This window comes from Humulus lupulus, chromosome 1 (genome assembly GCF_963169125.1).
Source record: "Humulus lupulus chromosome 1, drHumLupu1.1, whole genome shotgun sequence".
Taxonomy (NCBI): Eukaryota; Viridiplantae; Streptophyta; class Magnoliopsida; order Rosales; family Cannabaceae; genus Humulus; species Humulus lupulus.
This window is the reverse complement of record NC_084793.1, coordinates 186,985,401-186,991,400: the sequence shown is the minus strand read 5'-3', so window position 1 is coordinate 186,991,400 and position 6,000 is coordinate 186,985,401.

Below are 6,000 nucleotides of genomic sequence, written 5' to 3'. Positions count from 1 at the left end.
GCAACAAGCAGGCACATGTACGCCAATGCTCGCCCCCTTTATAGCCAGCTCCAGTTGCTGGTACATTGCTGACCATCTGTGGTAGCCCACACCTAGCATGTGATAGTGGAAAGGCGAGAGAAAGGTATGCTCGAACCTTACGCCATGACACGGATATTGAAATGTTGAACGTAGAGGAGCAAACTCCCAGAAAGTCTTGAACAGAGGAAGAATCGATAACTTTCTCTGAGCATGTTCGATTCCCCTATTCCGATCCTCTAGTCGTGGATGTCCAGATTGCAAATATGATGGTTAAGGAGGTGTTGGTAGATACAGGAAGCTCAGTCAACATTCTATATAAATCTTCATTGGAAAGGATGAAATTGTCAGTGTAAGATTTAGAATCATGCAACCAAACCATTTATGGTTTTTCCAGTGAAGGGCTCCCCCTAACTAGGTCAATCAGACTTCCAGTAACAGCAGAAGTGGCACCCGCAAACATGACATTACTCGCTACTTTCATAGTAGTCGATTGTCCTTCTACGTATAATGTTGTGATTGGAAGACCTATTCTAGTCGACCTGCGAGCTGTGACCTCAGTCTGGCACTTGGCCATGAAATTTCCAACCGACGTAGGAGTAGGATGCTTGTTGGGAAACCAGCAAGAAGCGCGGGAATGTTGTAATTCCTCGATCACCAAAGAAAAATGTAACGCCCTACTTCCTTAGAGCCATTACCAAGTGTGTTTAAAATCGTGCTTTCAACTCGCTAATCGAGGTTTTAATTCAAACCGTGTAACTAAGCCATAATTAAGAAGAAAACATTAGAGAAAGTAGTTTTTTTTTTTTATAACTAATCATAAAAGTTTACACTTGGGATCCCAAAACATGGTTTAGAAAATATTTACAACACAAAATTTATCAGAGTCGACTAGACGACAAAATCTAAGTTCATATGCAAGCATCTCCCAAAATCCCCTAGCTGTGCCAGCCAGGCTGGCCGGACATGTACACGCCGCCTCACGCCAGCTGTGCTCATGGTTGGTTGATCTTCTCTTTACCCTTACCTGCACCACAGAGCATCTGTGAGCCGAAGCCCAGCAAGAAAACCCATAACAAATAGCATATGCAATACATAAGTCAAACATATAAACAGGCCACCAATGGCTAAATACATACGGACTAGCCGTCCCAGGCGTTTACCAAGCCCTGGGTTTGCGGACTATACCGTAAGGATATCCCAGGTATCCTGTTAGGGACTCGCCCTGGCAACTCGCACCCCACGTGCTCAACGCCGCTCCCGGCCTCTAGCCGTTCTCGGCCTTGCACTCATCGTGCTTGATGCCGTTTCCGGCCCCACGTCGTTCTCGGTCTACACTATTCCCGGCTCTTGCCAATCACACATATGATATCAACACATGGTATACCAACAAGTACAGAATTCAAGCATAAATAGATAAAGAGCTACGCTCTGCAATTCTAATATATAGGGCTCGGCCCTGCATATCATTTCCATTCAACACACTGGGCTCAGCCCTGTACACAAGCTCTATGGAAACAAGGGTTTTCTTACCTGAGTTCCGAGCTTCCTGAGCACCGATGCCCCGAGCACAGTCCGCTAACGTGAGCCTCGCCGAAATCCTAGTCCCAACACATAACAATATCCGTCCATCAAATTCTAACCCAATAAATAACTCCGAGCCATAATCCTTAACCTCCGGGACCTTGAATTCTATCAATCCGGTTGATGAAATCCATCTCGAGCCTTACCCCTTGAGTTCCCGAGCCTAAAATACCTTAAAAACCCAAATTGACACTAAGGGCCGCGGCCCCTCCCACTAGAGTCGCGGCTAGCCTCAAAACAGAGGCTAGCTCTCTACTGACCCCCACACGGGCCGCGGCGCGCCTAGCAAGCGCCGCGGCGCGCTTGAATTTCTCGGCCTCCCATGGCCGCGCGCGCACGCGGGCCGCAGCGCTACACAGCGAACCCAGATTTTCTCTTCAGTTTTCCATCCTTTCTTCAAGCCAATTTCCACCAAAACTAAGCTAATAATCCCAGGTAATAATACCATCACTCCAGCTCAATAACAACACCAAAACTCAACAGAAATCTGCCCCAAAACACAACTAAAGTACCCAAAAATAGCCTAGTTTCTACTCACATGCAAAGCTTGGAAACACAGTTGAAACTTAAGCATAACTTCCATGAAAAGCTTACCTCTTGCTGAGCTTAATTCCTGAGATGATCCTCAAATTCCCAGACTTCAAGTTCCTAAAGTATCCCAGCTGAAATCCCTTCAATTCCTAAGCAATTTCTTTAAGTTTCCTCTTGAGTTTTGTCTTAGAGAGTGAGAAAGAGATAAGCACAAGCTAACTTCAGTTCAAAGAGAAGTATGGGTCGGTTTCACAAGTTTCTAAACAGTTCCTTTCTTTTATTGTTTTATATAACTTAAGTTTAAAGGTTACCTCAAGGCTCGGGGTACCAAAACGTCCCCGAGGGCAAAAATGGTAAATTCCCCAAATATTCCCGCCTAGGCATTCTATCCTTAAATATATCTCCAAGTATTTATTTCTATGTCCCGATAATCCCGTAACTCAACTAATACCCGAATAACCCCTCGACTCGCCCCGAGCCTGAATCTCAACCCCGTTGTGGCTCTCCGGCTAACCGCTCCCCAGGACTGTCTCGGATCATGCTGTACAGACATATCACACATATACAACATATATCTCATTTATCACAGTTATGCCCCTAATATCCAGACGGGGCCCACATGCACATTTAACTCAATTAAACATGCACCATAATCATATATACACATAAATTCACTTATAAGCATATTAAACCACTTATTGCCCTCCAGGCACACTAATCAAGGCCCTAAGCCCGATTAGCAAATCCGGGTCGTTACAAAAAAAGGGGCGGATCGGGAGAAAAAGTCGAGAAAAGTTTGTTGTTGGTAAATGAAGTACAAGCCCAATCAGGTGAATGGGTCACCAAATAAGGTGTTGCCCAAAGTGAGGATAGAGACTTAGATCCTCGCTTTGTAGATTTTGAAGAAAATGTTGGACTCGTGGAGGACCTCGAGGAGGTCCAACTAGAAGAAGCAAATCCGACCAGGGTTGTGAAAGTTTGTAAAAACTTAGAAACAACAAGAAGAAAAAAACTGGTGGAATTTTTGAAAGAGAATCAGGATGTCTTTGCCTGGTTGCATAAAGATATGGTTAAGATAGACCCGTCGGTGATTATTCATGTCTTTAATATAGACAAAAAATTTCCACCAGTGCAACAAAAAAGAAGGTTGCTCGATAAAGACAAATCAAAAGCGTTAAAAGATGAAGTCGAGAAGCTGAAGGAGAACAGATTCATCAGGGTAGCATTTTATCCATCTTGGGTCTCTAATCCTGTATTGGTTCCCAAGCCGAATGGCAAGTGGAGGGCATGCGTGGATTTCATAGACCTTAATAAAGCCTGCCCAAAGGATTGTTTCCCACTTCCAAGGATCGACCAGCTGGTCGATGCTGCATCAGGGCATGGGATTCTTTCATTCATGGACACATACACTGGGTACAATCAAATCAGTATGCACCCACCCGGTGAGGATCACACTAGCTTTCGAACAGATACAAGGGTCTATTGTTATAAAGTAATGCCCTTCGGTTTGAAAAATGCTGGTGCGACTTACCAGCAACTGGTCAACCATATGTTCAAAGAACTGATCGGCGATAACATGGAGGTATATGTCGATGAAATGCTAGTTAAGTCAAAGAAAGCTGAAGAACACATCGATGACCTTCAAATATGCTTCAACATCTTGAACAAATATCATATGAAGCTAAACCCCCTCAAGTGTTCATTTGGTGTTGGATCAGGGAAATTTTTGGGATTCATAGTAAACTCGCGAGGAATCGAAGTTAATCCCGAAAAGATCAAGGCCCTGATCGAGATGCAATCACCTACCAAGGTTAAAGATGTTCAAAGCCTAACTGGGAGGATTTTCGCTTTGAGTAGATTCATTTCTAAGTCAACGGACAAGTGCGTTCCAATTTTTAATCTGCTTAGGGGTAATAAGAAGTTAGAGTGGACTGAAGAATGCGAGCAGGCTTTTCAGACGCTAAAGTCTCACATGTCACAACCACCAATCTTGCCCAAACTAGTTGAGAAAGAAACTTTGTTCATTTATTTGGCAGTCACAGAATATGCCGCTAGTGTTGTTCTAGTCAGAGAAGAAGACCACACACAAAAAACAGTGTATTATGTAAGCAAGAGGTTAGTGAGAGTAGAATTGCGGTATCCACCCATGAGAAGTTAGCCTATTGCTTGATTCAGGCCTCCAGAAAGCTCCGACCATACTTTCAAGCTCACCCCATTGTGGTACTCACCGACCAGCCATTATGGCAAGTCTTGTAGAAACTAGAAGCCGTCGGTCGATTATTAAAATGGATAGTCGAACTTGGGCAGTTCGACATTTCTTATTCTCCATGAGCAGCTGTGAAAGGACAGGCTCTAGCAGACTTTGTCACAGAATTCACTGGAATCCAAACTAGCGAGCCGATGGAATGAGCCAAAAGTCAAGGTCAAACTCCTTCGTGGAGGTTGTTCGTAGACAGCTCTTCCAACGAGCACAACGCAGGGGCAGGTTTGATCTTAGTCACACCCGAAGGACATTGATTCCATTGTGCAATCAGATTCGACTTGAAAGCATCCAACAACGAAGTCGAATACGAAGCTCTGCTCGCAGGATTAAGACTAGCAAAAGACATGGATATAAAGTCACTCAAAATTTACAGTGATTCCCAGCTAGTGGTTAATCAAATTATAGGAGAATATCATGCTCGGGGTCTCAAGATGGTTGCTTATTTAAACAAAGCAAAGGACTTGTTGGCACAGTTCATAAAAGTATACCCTCCAGCAAGTACCTCGCGATCAGAACTCGAATGTCGATGCCTTGGCCAAGTTAGCAAGCGTGAAGGATGCTGACACCTTGAACATAGTACTAGTTGAGCATTTTTCAGCACCAAGCATTCGAACAGAAGAGTCTTCACTGGTGATTCAAGCGACAGACACATGGATGATGCCCATCATTAAATACCTTGAGCAAGGATGCTGCCAGCAGAAAGAAATAAAGCAAGGACTTTCCAGAGGCAGTCGGCTCAATTCATTCTGGTTGACGGAATTTTATATAGAAGAGGGTACTCGATGCCTATGCTAAGATGTGTTTCTAATGAAAAGGCCAAGGAACTGATGCAAGAAGCCCATGAAGGTTTCTGTGGAGATCACGCTGGGGGGCAAAGTTTGTCGAAGAAAATCTTAAGGCAAGGGTATTTCTGGCCTACCATGAATGAGGACTCTATGGATTTCATTGGGAAATGTGACAAGTGTCAGAGATTCTCCAAGATACCTCGAGCAGCCCCAAACGAGCTTAAACATATGCAAAACCCATGGTCATTCGTAGTATGAAGGATTGATTTGATCAGATCTTTACCTATAGGTAAAGAGAATGTCAAGTATGCAGTAGTTGCTGTTGACTACTTCACAAAGTGGTCCGAGGCTGAACCGCTGGCAACCATAACGACCAAGAAAGTTTTGGATTTCGTGGTCAAGAATATCGTGTGTCGATATGGGCTACCAAGGAAAATTGTCTCTGATAATGACACACAATTTGATAGTGATCTTTTCACTAATTTTTGTGAGAGGCACGTGATTATAAAGAGTTTTTCATCGGTAGCTCGTCCGTAAGCGAACAGACAGGTTGAAGCTATCAACAAGACCCTGAAGGACACCCTTAAGAAAAGACGGGAAGAAGCAAAGGGGGCATGGCCACAACAACTACCAGAAGCCCTTTGGTCGTATAGAACATCCCATCGAACAGTAACAGACCATACTCCATTTTCTTTAGCCTATGGGTATGAGGCCATGTTTCTAATTGAGCTAGACCCACCAACACATAGAAGGCTGGCATACGATCAAAGTACTAACGATCAATTATTGATGGAGTCCTTGGACTTGGTCGATGAAAGG